The sequence below is a fragment of the Dendropsophus ebraccatus genome, chromosome 15, assembly GCF_027789765.1.
Source record: "Dendropsophus ebraccatus isolate aDenEbr1 chromosome 15, aDenEbr1.pat, whole genome shotgun sequence".
Taxonomy (NCBI): domain Eukaryota; kingdom Metazoa; phylum Chordata; class Amphibia; order Anura; family Hylidae; genus Dendropsophus; species Dendropsophus ebraccatus.
In genome coordinates this window covers 2,143,742-2,160,992 of record NC_091468.1, presented here as the reverse complement: position 1 = coordinate 2,160,992, position 17,251 = coordinate 2,143,742, and the positions used below count along the sequence as shown (strand labels likewise).

The 17,251-nt window shown below is 46.2% G+C and overlaps 1 protein-coding gene across 3 annotated transcripts in view; it reads left to right on the top strand.

Annotated features, from left to right (window-relative positions):
* The window catches only part of DLK2 (delta like non-canonical Notch ligand 2), a 49,907-nt gene that overhangs the window by 8,798 nt on the left and 23,858 nt on the right, over positions 1–17,251 (top strand). The window contains exon 1 of one of the 3 annotated variants that reach the window (XM_069955469.1): positions 11,008–12,823. The exons of the other annotated variants lie outside the window; for them this stretch is intronic. The gene's annotated coding sequence lies outside the window, so the exon portion shown is untranslated. Of the gene's footprint in view, positions 1–11,007; positions 12,824–17,251 lie in introns of those variants that run through there. 3 annotated transcript variants of the gene reach the window in all.

Sequence of the window (17,251 nt, the reverse complement as noted above, 5' to 3'; positions counted from 1 at the left end):
CATTGTCTCTGAGTATGGGGACATCCAGCTGCTGATCATCTACGGGACAGGATGGGAGTAGATCTCCTCATTGTCTCTGAGTATGGGGACATCCAGCTGCTGATCATCTACTGGACAGGATGGGAGTAGATCTCCTCATTGTCTCTGAGTATGGGGACATCCAGCTGCTGATCATCTACTGGACAGGATGGGAGTAGATCTCCTCATTGTCTCTGAGTATGGGGACATCCAGCTGCTGATCATCTACGGGACAGGATGGGAGTAGATCTCCTCATTGTCTCTGAGTATGGGGACATCCAGCTGCTGATCATCTACGGGACAGGATGGGAGTAGATCTCCTCATTGTCTTTAAATATGGGGACATCCAGCTGCTGATCATCTACTGGACAGGATGGGAGTAGATCTCCTCATTGTCTCTGAGTATGGGGACATCCAGCTGCTGATCATCTACTGGACAGGATGGGAGTAGATCTCCTCATTGTCTCTGAGTATGGGGACATCCAGCTGCTGATCATCTATGGGACAGGATGGGAGTAGATCTCCTCATTGTCTCTGAGTATGGGGACATCCAGCTGCTGATCATCTACTGGACAGGATGGGAGTAGATCTCCTCATTGTCTCTGAGTATGGGGACATCCAGCTGCTGATCATCTACGGGACAGGATGGGAGTAGATCTCCTCATTGTCTCTGAGTATGGGGACATCCAGCTGCTGATCATCTACTGGACAGGATGGGAGTAGATCTCCTCATTGTCTCTGAGTATGGGGACATCCAGCTGCTGATCATCTATGGGACAGGATGGGAGTAGATCTCCTCATTGTCTCTGAGTATGGGGACATCCAGCTGCTGATCATCTACTGGACAGGATGGGAGTAGATCTCCTCATTGTCTCTGAGTATGGGGACATCCAGCTGCTGATCATCTACGGGACAGGATGGGAGTAGATCTCCTCATTGTCTCTGAGTATGGGGACATCCAGCTGCTGATCATCTACTGGACAGGATGGGAGTAGATCTCCTCATTGTCTCTGAGTATGGGGACATCCAGCTGCTGATCATCTACTGGACAGGATGGGAGTAGATCTCCTCATTGTCTCTGAGTATGGGGACATCCAGCTGCTGATCATCTACGGGACAGGATGGGAGTAGATCTCCTCATTGTCTTTAAATATGGGGACATCCAGCTGCTGGTTAGTTGTCTTGGCTCCGGAGGTGGGATGCGCAGTCGGGTGCAGGTGTCTTGACGCTTCCCCCATGCAGTTGTAGGTGGCGTCGTGGCTACACACACACCGGTGACCAGTTGTTGACTTCTCTCTGACGTGTCCAGGGTCCTCAGGGACGGTTCTACCTTATAACGTGTGATATAATTTCGGGGTCGCGATGCTCGCCCATTTACAGCTTTATTATAAGGAATCTGCCTGAAATGCAGGGGTTAATCTGACACTTCTACAAGGACGTAATGGCCAGGTTACTTGTGAGCAGCACACCCGGCTGCCAAATGTTGCTGATAGGATCTTGTGGTAGTGTCCCTGGTGGCTAGTAACCAAGTAATACACATTTGTACATCCTTCGTGCCGAGAACTCTCCAGAATAACAAGCGAAAGTCATTGTCACTGACAAGGTGCTTATACCATACACTATACCATATGTCATACCTAAGGGCCCTATTCCACCGGACGATTATCGTTCAGATTATCGTTAAATCGTTCGAATCTAAACGATAATCGTTTGGTTGAAATGCAGTTAACCATTAACGACCGAATGAGAAATCGTTGATCGCTTTATAAGACCTGGACCTATTTTTATCGTTGGTAGTTCGCAAATCGTTCGCATTGAATAAGACGTCGTTCGGTCGTTCGCAGTATATACGAACGCAATAGCGAAGAAATATCGAAGAAACAAACGATCGCAAATACGATCATAAGTAACGATTATCGTTCCATGGAAATGAGTTTCAGGTCTTTTGCAATAGCGGTCGTTTGAGATCGTTAACGATTATGCGAACGATCATCATCCGGTGGAATAGGGCCCTTACACCTCATACCATACGTCATACCTTACACCACATACCATACACCCCATACCATACACATCATACCTTACACCTCATACCATACACCCCATACCATACACATCATACCTTACACCTCATACCTTACACCTCATACCATACACCTCATACCTTACACCTCATACCATACACCCCATACCATACACATCATGCCTTACACCTCATACCATACACCCCATACCATACACCACATACCATACACCTCATACCTTTCACCTCATACCTTACACCCCATACCATACACCTCATACCATACACCTCATACCATACACATCATACCATACACCTCATACCTTACACCTCATACCTTACACCTCATACCTTACACCCCATACCATACACCCCATACCATACACCTCATACCTTACACCTCATACCTTACACCTCATACCATACACCTCATACCTTACACCTCATACCATACACCCCATACCATACACATCATACCTTACACCTCATACCATACACCCCATACCATACACCTCATACCTTACACCTCATACCTTACACCTCATACCTTACACCCCATACCATACACCCCATACCATACACCTCATACCATACACCCCATACCATACACCTCATACCATACGCCACATACCTTTCACCTCATACCTTACACCACATACCATACACCCCATACCATACACATCATACCTTACACCTCATACCATACACCCCATACCATACATATCATACCTTACACCTCATACCTTACACCTCATACCTTACACCTCATACCATACACCACATACCATACACCACATACCATACACCTCATACCATACACCTCATACCTTACACCCCATACCTTTCACGTCATACCTTACACCTCATACCTTACACCCCATACCATACACCTCATACCTTACCTCATACCTTACACCTCATACCATACACCTCATACCTTACACCTCATACCTTACACCCCATACCATACACCTCATACCATACACCACATACCATACACCTCATACCTTCCACCCCATACCATACACCTCATACCTTACACCCCATACCTTTCACGTCATACCTTACACCTCATACCTTACACCCCATACCATACACCTCATACCTTACCTCATACCTTACACCTCATACCATACACCTCATACCTTACACCTCATACCTTACACCCCATACCTTTCACGTCATACCTTACACCTCATACCTTACACCTCATACCTTACACCTCATACCTTACACCTCATACCTTACACCCCATACCATACACCTCATACCATACACCTCATACCTTCCACCCCATTCCATACACATCATACCTTACCTCATACCTTACACCTCATACCTTACACCTCATACCTTACCTCATACCTTACACCTCATACCATACACCTCATACCTTACACCTCATACCTTACACCTCATACCATACACCTCATACCTTACACCTCATACCTTACACCCCATACCATACACCCCATACCATACACCTCATACCATACACCACATACCTTTCACCTCATACCTTACACCTCATACCATACACCCCATACCATACACATCATACCTTACACCTCATACCATACACCCCATACCATACACATCATACCTTACACCTCATACCTTACACCACATACCATACACCTCATATCTTACACCTCATACCATACACCTCATACCATACACCACATACCATACACCTCATACCATACACCTCATACCATACACATCATACCATACACCTCATACCTTACACCTCATACCTTACACCTCATACCTTACACCCCATACCATACACCTCATACCATACACCTCATACCTTCCACCCCATACCATACACATCATACCTTACCTCATACCTTACACCTCATACCCTACACCTCATACCATACACATCATACCTTACACCCCATACCTTACACCCCATACCATACACCTCATACCTTACACCCCATACCATACACATCATACCATACACCTCATACCTTACACCTCATACCATACACCTCATACCTTACACCTTATACCTTACACCCCATACCATACACCTCATACCTTCCACCCCATACCATACACATCATACCTTACCTCATACCTTACACCTCATACCCTACACCTCATACCATACACATCATACCTTACACCCCATACCTTACACCTCATACCATACACCTCATACCTTACACCCCATACCATACACATCATACCATACACCTCATACCTTACACCTCATACCATACACCTCATACCATACACCTCATACCATACACCTCATACCATACACATCATACCATACACCTCATACCTTACACCCCATACCTTGTACCTCATACCATACACCTCATACCTTTCACGTCATACCTTACACCTCATACCATACACCTCATACCATACACCTCATACCTTACACCCCATACCATACACCTCATACCATACACCTCATACCTTACACCCCATACCTTACACCTCATACCATACACCTCATACCTTACACCTCATACCATACACCTCATACCTTACACCCCATACCATACACCTCATACCATACACCTCATACCTTCCACCCCATACCATACACCTCATACCATACACCTCATACCTTACCTCATACTTTACACCTCATACCATACACCTCATACCATACACCTCATACCTTACACCTCATACCTTACACCCCATACCATACACCTCATACCATACACCTCATACCTTACACCTCATACCATACACCTCATACCTTCGACCCCATACTATACACATCATACCATACACCTCATACCATACACCCCATACCTTACACCTCATACCATACGTCATACCTTACACCCCATACCTTGTACCTCATACCATACACCTCATACCTTACACCCCATACCTTGTACCTCATACCATACACCTCATACCTTACACCCCATACCATACACTTCATACCATACACCTCATACCTTACACCCCATACCTTACACCTCATACCATACACCTCATACCTTACACCTCATACCATACACCTCATACCTTACACCTCATACCTTACACCTCATACCTTACACCCCATACCATACACCTCATACCATACACCTCATACCTTCCACCCCATACCATACACCTCATACCATACACCTCATACCTTACCTCATACTTTACACCTCATACCATACACCTCATACCATACACCTCATACCTTACACCCCATACCATACACCTCATACCATACACCTCATACCTTACACCTCATACCTTACACCTCATACCATACACCTCATACCTTACACCTCATACCATACACCTCATACCTTCGACCCCATACTATACACATCATACCATACACCTCATACCATACACCCCATACCTTACACCTCATACCATACGTCATACCTTACACCCCATACCTTGTACCTCATACCATACACCTCATACCATACACCACATACCATACGTCATATCTTACACCTCATACATCATTGTTTTCTATTGTTGGAGTCATCAGATCTTGAGGACCTTCAGATGTTTTTGTGACACTTCCACCTAAGATGTGAAATATCCCGGAGAGACTTCAGGGAGATCAGATGTCAGTCTGGCACGTGTCACAGCTGAGGGCAGCTGCTCCGCCGCCCCCTGCTGATCCTGATAGGCAGGTATACAAGGTCATGTACCAGCTGATCCGCACCCGCGACTAACCTCCTACACGTGTCACACCCCGGGGTCACACAGCTGAAGGAACTGTGGGGGTCTAAGCAGTATGTGTCCCTCCCAGACTACAGACCATCCTAAGCACATAGCAGATAGTGCTGGGGATCCTCTATATATTGTGTATGGTCAGGACCCCTCCTCTTATTCCTTACAGAGTATCGGCTCCTATGGTCAGGACCCCTCCTCCTATTCCTTACAGAGTATCAGCTCCTATGGTCAGGACCCCTCCTATTCCTTACAGAGTATCAGCTCCTATGGTCAGGACCCTTCCTCTTATTCCTTACAGAGTATCGGCTCCTATGGTCAGGACCCCTCCTCCTATTCCTTACAGAGTATCGGCTCCTATGGTCAGGACCCCTCCTCCTATTCCTTACAGAGTATCGGCTCCTATGGTCAGGACCCCTCCTCCTATTCCTTACAGAGTATCGGCTCCTATGGTCAGGACCCCTCCTCTTATTCCTTACAGAGTATCAGCTCCTATGGTCAGGACCCCTCCTCTTATTCCTTACAGAGTATCAGGGCCGTATTACACAGCACGATAAAGAGGAGGCCGTGCTGTTCTTATCGCTTTGATTGAACATGTTATACCCTGATGGGTATAATGATATCACCTGTGATACTACCTGATGGGTATAATGATATCACCTGTGATACAACCTGATGGGTATAATGATATCACCTTTGATACTACCTGATGGGTATAATTATATATCACCTGTGATACTACCTGATGGGTATAATTATATATCACCTGTGATACTACCTGATGGGTATAATGATATCACCTATGATACTACCTGATGAGTATAATGATATCACCTGTGATACTACCTGATGGGTATAATGATATCACCTGTGATACTACCTGATGAGTATAATGATATCACCTGTGATACTACCTGATGAGTATAATGATATCACCTGTGATACTACCTGATGGGTATAATTATATATCACCTGTGATACTACCTGATGGGTATAATTATATATCACCTGTTATACTACCTGATGGGTATAATGATATCACCTGTGATATATCCTGATGGTAAAAATGACATGACCTGTGATACTACCTGATGGGTATAATTATATATCATCTGTGATACTACCCGATGGGTATAATTATATATCACCTGTGATACTACCTGATGGGTATAATGACATCACCTGTGATACTACCTGATGGGTATAATGATATCACCTGTGATACTACCTGATGAGTATAATGATATATCACCTGTGATAATACCTGATGAGTATAATGATATCACCTGTGATACTACCTGATGTGTATAATGACATCACCTGTGATACTACCTGATGGGTATAATGATATCACCTGTGATACTACCTGATGGGTATAATGATATCACCTGTGATATATCCTGATGGGTAAAATGACATGACCTGTGATACTACCTGATGGGTATAATGACATCACCTGTGATACTACCTGATGAGTATAATGATATCACCTGTGATACTACCAGATGGGTATAATTATATATCACCTGTGATACTACAAGATGGGTATAATGATATCACCTGTGATACTACCTGATGGGTATAATTATATATCACCTGTGATACTACCAGATGGGTATAATGATATCACCTGTGATACTACCTGATGAGTATAATGATATCACCTGTGATACTACCCGATGTGTATAATGATATCACCTGCGATACTTCCTGATGGGTATAATGACATCACCTGTGATACTACCTGATGGATATAATGATATCACCTGTGATACTACCTGATGGGTATAATAATATATCACCTGTGATACTACCTGATGGGTATAATGATATCACCTGTGATACTACCTGATGAGTATAATGATATATCACCTGTGATACTACCTGATGAGTATAATGATATCACCTGTGATACTACCTGATGGGTATAATGATATCACCTGTGATACTACCTGATGGGTATAATGATATCACCTGTGATATATCCTGATGAGTATAATGATATATCACCTGTGATACTACCTGATGGGTATAATGACATCACCTGTGATACTACCTGATGGGTATACTGATATCACCTGTGATACTACCTGATGGGTATAATGATATCACCTGTGATACTACCTGATGGGTATGATGACATCACCTGTGATACTACCTGATGGGTATAATGATATCACCTGTGATACTACCTGATGAGTATAATGATATATCACCTGTGATACTACCCGATGTGTATAATGATATCACCTGTGATACTACCTGATAAGTATAATGATATCACCTGTGATACTACCTGATGGATATAATGATATCACCTGTGATACTACCTGATGGGTATAATAATATATCACCTGTGATACTACCTGATGGGTATAATGATATCACCTGTGATACTACCTGATGAGTATAATGATATATCACCTGTGATACTACCTGATGGGTATAATGACATCACCTGTGATACTACCTGATGGGTATACTGATATCACCTGTGATACTACCTGATGGGTATAATGATATCACCTGTGATACTACCTGATGGGTATGATGACATCACCTGTGATACTACCTGATGGGTATAATGATATCACCTGTGATACTACCTGATGAGTATAATGATATATCACCTGTGATACTACCCGATGTGTATAATGATATCACCTGTGATACTACCTGATAAGTATAATGATATCACCTGTGATACTACCTGATGGATATAATGATATCACCTGTGATACTACCTGATGGGTATAATAATATATCACCTGTGATACTACCTGATGAGTATAATGATATATCACCTGTGATACTACCCGATGTGTATAATGATATCACCTGTGATACTACCTGATAAGTATAATGATATCACCTGTGATACTACCTGATGGATATAATGATATCACCTGTGATACTACCTGATGGGTATAATGATATCACCTGTGATACTACCTGATGGGTATAATGATATCACCTGTGATATATCCTGATGAGTATAATGATATATCACCTGTGATACTACCTGATGGGTATAATGACATCACCTGTGATACTACCTGATGGGTATACTGATATCACCTGTGATACTACCTGATGGGTATAATGATATCACCTGTGATACTACCTGATGGGTATGATGACATCACCTGTGATACTACCTGATGGGTATAATGATATCACCTGTGATACTACCTGATGAGTATAATGATATATCACCTGTGATACTACCCGATGTGTATAATGATATCACCTGTGATACTACCTGATAAGTATAATGATATCACCTGTGATACTACCTGATGGATATAATGATATCACCTGTGATACTACCTGATGGGTATAATAATATATCACCTGTGATACTACCTGATGGGTATAATGATATCACCTGTGATACTACCTGATGAGTATAATGATATATCACCTGTGATACTACCTGATGGGTATAATGACATCACCTGTGATACTACCTGATGAGTATAATGATATCACCTGTGATACTACCCGATGTGTATAATGATATCACCTGTGATACTACCTGATGGGTATAATGATGTCACCTGTGATACTACCTGATGAGTATGATGACATCACCTGTGATACTACCTGATGGGTATACTGATATCACCTGTGATACTACCTGATGGGTATAATGATGTCACCTGTGATACTACCTGATGGGTATAATGATATCACCTGTGATACTACCTGATGGGTATGATGACATCACCTGTGATACTACCTGATGGGTATAATGATATCACCTGTGATACTACCTGATGGGTTTGATGACATCACCTGTGATACTACCTGATGGGTATAATTATATCACCTGTGATACTACCTGATGGGTATAATTATATCACCTGTGATACTACCTGATGGGTATAATGATATCACCTGTGATAAATCCTGATGGGTAAAATGACATCACCTGTGATACTACCTGATGGGTATAATGACATCACCTGTGATACTACCTGATGGGTATAATGATATCACCTGTGATACTACCTGATGGGTATAATGACATCACCTGTGATACTACCTGATGGATATAATGATATCACCTGTGATACTACCTGATGGATATAATTATATATCACCTGTGATACTACCTGATGGGTATGATGACATCACCTGTGATACTACCTGATGGGTATAATGATATCACCTGTGATACTACCTGATGGGTATAATGATATATCACCTGTGATACTACCTGATGGGTATAATTATATATCACCTGTGATACTACCTGATGGGTATAATTATATATCGCCTGTGATACTACCTGATGGGTATAATGATATCACCTGTGATACTACCTGATGGGTATAATGATATTTCACCTGTGATACTACCTGATGGGTATAATTATATATCACCTGTGATACTACCTGATGGGTATGATGACATCACCTGTGATACTACCTGATGGGTATAATGACATCACCTGTGTATCTCAGGATCTCTGTGGGTCTTGGCAGTGAGACCCGCTGTGATAACCTTGATGGCTGGTCAGAAGTTGTTACACATGACATGAGGCCTGTTGGTCAGAGCTGCGTTGCCTTGACTTTTCCTTATGCCAGTGTCTCATTTAGAGGATTCCCTCTATACTCTGTCAGGCGGTGTCAGGGTCACAGATTGTGACTCATACATGAACCTTGACCTGATGAAGATGACATGACAGAACCCAGCAGTTGGCATCAGCTAGACCAGGCTGTGTGTATGGCCCCAGGCTGGACCTGCCCTCCACAGATGGTGCCCTGGTGATGACTGGCAGGGACCTTTCTCTGTGGCGACGGATCGGTCACCCTGGGGTTCTCCTGGAGCAATCTTCACGGCTCTACTATTCCTGAGAAATCCTGAGTATGTGGGGAATGAGGCACTAGCCAAACACAGGCGCACGCCACCCTCTGCCACCCGCCTCCTGCTCCCTCTGATCTCCTGTCAAATATAGGGAACAATAGGCATCTCCAGTTACAGCACTGGGAGGGGTGGGGGGCTCCCGGAGGACTGTGTGATGAGCAGGGGACATTGCTGGGGGTGAGATATTTGTTTCCAAATGTTGAGTCCTGTGCCCCGGAGCTGCAGGATGACAGTGGGCAGCTAGCTGGTACTGGGCACAGGTCTGGGAAGAGTTGGGCTGCTGGCATGGTGGAGAGCCCATAGCTGCAGCTGTCCCGTCACTGCCTCCTTCTCTTTGCTCGGGGGATTACAACAGGAGAGGTGTGTGAGAGTCTGCACAAGTGTCTGCCTGCTCCTCAGATTCCTGCTGCTCCCAGGTGAGGACGGCCGTGCACACCTCTGCTCCCTGCTCAGTACTGCACACCTGGGGGAAGAGACTGGTCACCTCGTGTCCTACAAGGAATATACAACCCTCATCTGGGGGAAGAGACTGGTCACCTCGTGTCCTACAAGGAATATACAACCCTGATCTGGGGAAAGAGACTGGTCACCTTGTGTCCTACAAGGAATATACAACCCTCATCTGGGGGAAGAGACTGGTCACCTCGTGTCCTACAAGGAATATACAACCCTCATCTGGGGGAAGAGACTGGTCACCTCGTGTCCTACAAGGAATATACAACCCTGATCTCGGGAAAGAGACTGGTCACCGTTTGTCCTACAAGGAATATACAACCCTCATCTGGGGGAAGAGACTGGTCACCTTGTGTCCTACAAGGAATATACAACCCTCATCTGGGGGAAGAGACTGGTCACCGTGTGTCCTACAAGGAATATACAACCCTGATCTCGGGAAAGAGACTGGTCACCTCGTGTCCTACAAGGAATATACAACCCTGATCTGGTGGAAGAGACTGGTCATCGCGTGTCCTACAAGGAATATACAACCCTCATCTAAGGGAAGAGACTGGTCACGGCGTGTCCTACAAGGAATATACAACCCTCATCTAGGGGAAGAGACTGGTCACTGCGTGTCCTACAAGGAATATAAAACCTGGATCTGGGGGAAGAGACTGGTCACCTCGTGTCCTACAAGGAATATACAACCCTGATCTCGGGAAAGAGACTGGTCACGGCGTGTCCTACAAGGAATATACAACCCTGATCTGGGGGAAGAGACTGGTCACCGTGTGTCCTACAAGGAATATACAACCCTGATCTCGGGAAAGAGACTGGTCACCTCGTGTCCTACAAGGAATATACAACCCTAATCTAGGGGAAGAGACTGGTCACGTGTGTCCTACAAGGAATATACAACCCTGATCTCGGGAAAGAGACTGGTCACGGCGTGTCCTACAAGGAATATACAACCCTCATCTAGGGGAAGAGACTGGTCACCGTGTGTCCTACAAGGAATATACAACCCTGATCTGGGGGAAGAGACTGGTCACTGCGTGTCCTACAAGGAATATACAACCCTGATCTGGGGGAAGAGACTGGTCACCGCGTGTCCTACAAGGAATATACAACCCTGATCTGGGGGAAGTCATCGGTCACTGTGCGTCCTAGAAGGAATATACAACCTGGACCTGGATTAGGGAGTAGTCATCGGTCACCATATGTCACATAAGGAATATACAACCTGGACCTCGGGGAAGTGACAGGTCACTGCCTGTCCTAGAAGGAATATATGACCTAGACCTGGCTTGGGGGGTAGTCAATGTTCACCGCATGTCCTAGGAGGAATATACAACCTGGACCTGGATTGGGGGGTAGTCAATGGTCACCGCATGTCCTAGGAGGAATATACGACCTGGATTGAGGGGTGGTCACCGGTCACTGCATTTTCCATAAGGAATATACGACCTGGATTTGAGTCCCTGAGGAGATCAGTGTTCAGTGCATCTTCTGGAGGAATACACAACCTTGATCCCGGTCACTGAGGAAGTCACTGGTCCCTGTGTCCCCCAAAGGAATATACAACCTGGTTCTGGGTCCCTGAGGAGGTCACGGCTCATTGCATCTTGTGAGGAAGTATACAACCTGGATCCAGGTCACTGACGAAGCCTTTGGGTCATGGAATATACAGTCTGGACAACGGTGTCTGAGAAAGTTGCCTGGTCACTACGTATTCTGAATAGAATATAGAACTTGAAGAAGAAGAGTCTGGAGAGGGAAGAAGGAGGCTTTATCAACTGCAAGGTCAGAACCTCTATTAGATCATAAGGGGGGGGGGGGGGGGGGGCGCAAACTTTACACAGCAAAGTAGGATCCTGTCCTAAAAGATCACAGTCTAAAATTACATGGTTTAACATAGGTTTGTCTATCTATAATAGAAGATAATATCCTGTGTATAACATCACCTCCTCCATATTATAACAGTCTAGGGTCACATCCTGTGTATTATAATATTACCCCCGCCATGAAGTTCTGGCTTCCTAGAGATGTCTTCCACTATCTTATGTTCTCTATCTTATGGCTGCTATCTGCGCCATGACCTCGGTAGGAGTCATAGCCCCCTATAAGTTTTCCACCATCTTCAGGCTGATCTTGCTGTGGTGGTCTTCTCCTGGCCCCATCCTAATGTCATTTGTGTCCCTCTCCGGGTGCTGCCTTGTGTAATGCTGTGACCCTAGTAGTGGAGAGCTCCCTATAAGTCCTGTGATAAAGGTTTGGCTTCTTAGAGATGTTTTCTGCCATTTTATGTTCTTGAGCTGAACTTCTTTGACAGTGGTGGTTTCTGACACCCCCTCCCCCCAATGTAGACAACATGAATGCTCTGCTCTGCAATGGCTGCCTCCTGCTTTCTGATCTCAGTAGTGGTGAGAGCTTTCTGTAGGTCCTGAGATGAAGTTCAAGCTTCTTAGAGATGTCTTCCACCATCTTGTGTTCTCGGGCTGATCTTGGACAGTGGAGATGTCATGTGTGCCCTTCTCTAATGGCCGCCTCCTGCATTATGACTTCAGTAATGAGATCTTCCTATAGGTTCAAGGATGAAGTTTTGACTTCTTAGAGGTGTCTTCCACCATCTTGTGTTCTTGGGCTGGTCTTTGTGGACAGTGGTGGTCTCCTTCCTCCTGGTCCCCCACTCCCCATGTAGAGGATGTGTGCCCCTCAGTGCCTGCACTGTGATATCAGTAGAGGTGAGAGGTTCCTGTAGGTCCCAGGATGAAGTGCTGGGCTTTTTAGAGGCATCTTCCACATTCTCATATTCTCTGCCTGATCTTTCGTGACAGTTGTGGTCTCCTCCTGACACCTCTTAGTAGATGTCATGTATGCCCCTCTCTGTCTTTACCTTCTGCACCTCAGTAGTGGGGATACCTTCCTGTAGGTCCCAGGTTACGGTGGTTACGGTCCAAGCTTCTTAGAGACCTGTTCCACCATCTTTTGTTCTGGGGCTGATCTTAGACAGTGATGCTCTCCTGGAACCCCCCTGTAGATGTCATATGTGCCCTTCTCTAAAGGAAGCCTCCTGCACCACGATCTAGAGGTGGACATCTATTTTCAATAACCATTTTCCCTCTCTCCCACCTCTCCGTACCATGGTCAAACATTCCTGTATTTCCTATGGGAAGGGGTACATCACGACCCGGCTGACAGATGCCACGCTCAGCCAGTCAGTGACTGGGGTGAGACGCGGGTTAAATCCCATCTGTCGGTGACGTTGAACCCAGGTCGTGACGTACCTTGGAGAAGATGACAGCTGGCGGGGTCCCGGAGCTCCGTGATGCAGGGCAGTGCAGGCTCGGGGAGTGGCAAGCATATTGGCTTTTTTAGTTTCTCCCCACCCCCTGCCCGTAGTGATTTTTTGACCCGCATCTGACTTCTCCTTTAAGTAGTGGTCAGAGCTTCCTGTAGATCCTGGGATGCCTTTGCCTCTTAAAGGGGTTCTCCAGAGAAAATCTTTTTCTTTCAAATCAACTAGTTTCAGAAAGTTATAGAGATTTGTAATATACAGTACAGACCAAAACACCTTCTCATTTAAAGAGTTTTCTGTATTTTCATGACTATGAGAATTGTAGATTGCAGCAGCTGCTATTCCATCCGGTTTGTGTTTAGTTGGACCATTATTTATTTTTTAACAGGACAATGACCCCAAACCCCTCCAGGCTGTGTAAGGGCCATGTGACCCAGGAGGAGAGTGATGGGGAGCCATGTGACCCAGGAGGAGAGTGATGGGGGGCCATGTGACCCAGGAGGAGAGTGATGGGGAGCCATGTGACCCAGGAGGAGAGTGATGGGGAGCCATGTGACCCAGGAGGAGAGTGATGGGGGGGCCATGTGACCCAGGAGGAGAGTGATGGGGAGCCATGTGACCCAGGAGGAGAGTGATGGGGAGCCATGTGACCCAGGAGGAGAGTGATGGGGGGGCCATGTGACCCAGGAGGAGAGTGATTGGGGGGGCTATGTGACCCAGGAGGAGAGTGATGGGGAGCCATGTGACCCAGGAGGAGAGTGATGGGGGGGCTATGTGACCCAGGAGGAGAGTGATGGGGAGCCATGTGACCCAGGAGGAGAGTGATGGGGAGCCATGTGACCCAGGAGGAGAGTGATGGGGGGCCATGTGACCCAGGAGGAGAGTGATGGGGGGGCCATGTGACCCAGGAGGAGAGTGATGGGGAGCCATGTGACCCAGGAGGAGAGTGATGGGGGGCCATGTGACCCAGGAGGAGAGTGATGGGGAGCCATGTGACCAAGGAGGAGAGTGATGGGGGCCATGTGACCCAGGAGGAGAGTGATGGGGGGCCATGTCACCCAGGAGGAGAGTGATGGGGGGCTATGTGACCCAGGAGGAGAGTGATGGGGGGCTATGTGACCCAGGAGGAGAGTGATGGGGGGCCATGTGACCCAGGAGGAGAGCGATGGGGGGCCATGTGACCCAGGAGGAGAGCGATGGGGGGCCATGTGACCCAGGAGGAGAGCGATGGGGGGCCATGTGACCCAGGAGGAGAGCGATGGGGGGCCATGTGACCCAGGAGGAGAGTGATTGGGGGCTATGTGACCCAGGAGGAGAGTGATGGGGGCCATGTGACCCAGGAGGAGAGTGATGGGGGGCCATGTGACCCAGGAGGAGAGTGATGGGGGGCCATGTGACCCAGGAGGAGAGTGATGGGGGCCATGTGACCCAGGAGGAGAGTGATGGGGGGCTATGTGACCCAGGAGGAGAGTGATGGGGGGCCATGTGACCCAGGAGGAGAGTGATTGGGGGGCCATGTGACCCAGGAGGAGAGTGATGGGGGGCCATGTGACCCAGGAGGAGAGTGATGGGGGCCATGTGACCCAGGAGGAGAGTGATGGGGGGCCATGTGACCCAGGAGGAGAGTGATGGGGGGCTATGTGACCCAGGAGGAGAGTGATTGGGGGGCCATGTGACCCAGGAGGAGAGTGATGGGGGGCCATGTGACCCAGGAGGAGAGTGATGGGGGGCCATGTGACCCAGGAGGAGAGTGATGGGGGGCTATGTGACCCAGGAGGAGAGTGATGGGGGGCCATGTGACCCAGGAGGAGAGTGATGGGGGGCTATGTGACCCAGGAGGAGAGTGATTGGGGGGCTACACTAGATGATCTGGCCTTCAGTCACCAGACCCGAACCCAATCCAGATGGTTTGGGGTGAGCAGGACCGCAGAGTGACGGCAAAAGGACCAACAAGTGTTAGGGCCGTATTACACGGGACGATTATCGTGCAAAAATTTGTTAAATTGTTTGAATTTAAATGATAATCGTTCTGTGTAATTGCAGGCAACAATCGAAAATCGGTCGTATGTCGTTGATCGTTGATATAGATCTGAACCTAAAATTATCGTTAATCGTTCGCTGTAATTCCACATTCGTTCACTCAAGTTCCGCGTTTTTTCACTAATCGTTCACATTGTTCATTGTTTTTCTGGGATCAGAAGGAATAAACGATCATAGTAACGATCGCAATAACGATTATCGTTCTGTGTAATATGGTGAACGATTTCAGGTTAACGATAAACAATCTCGTTTGCGTTTGTTTATTGTTAGTCGCAATCGTTAAAAATCGCTCAGTGTAATAGGACCCTTATGGTGCGTTTACACAGACAGATTTATCTGACAGATCTTTGAAGCCAAAGCCAGGAACAGACTATAAACAGGGATCAGGTCATAAAGGAAAGACTGGCATCTATCCTCTTTTCAAATCCATTCCTGGCTTTGGCTTCCAAAATCTGTCAGATAAATCTTTCTGTGTAAACGCACCCTAAGCCTCTCTGGGAACTCCTTCAAGACTGCTGAAAGACCATTTCCGGTGACTATAAGCTCATCATGAGAATGCCAAGAGTGTGCAAAACAGGAATCACAGCAAAAGGCGGCGGCTCTAAGGAACCTAGAATATTGGGCCACACTTTTTTCTTAAGTATACTGTATAATTCCTCATATGAAATTCAGAGTTTTGATGCCGCTAGTGTGATTCTATAATTTTCATAGTCAGGAAAATACAGAAAACTCTGAATGAGAAGGTGTGTCCACACTTTTGGTCTGTACTGTATTTCTATTTAAAAATCTCCAGTCATCCAGTACTTATCAGCTGCTGCATGTCCTGCAGGAAGTGGTGTATTCTCTCCAGTCTAACACCTCTGTCCATATCAGGAACTGTCCAGAGCAGCAGC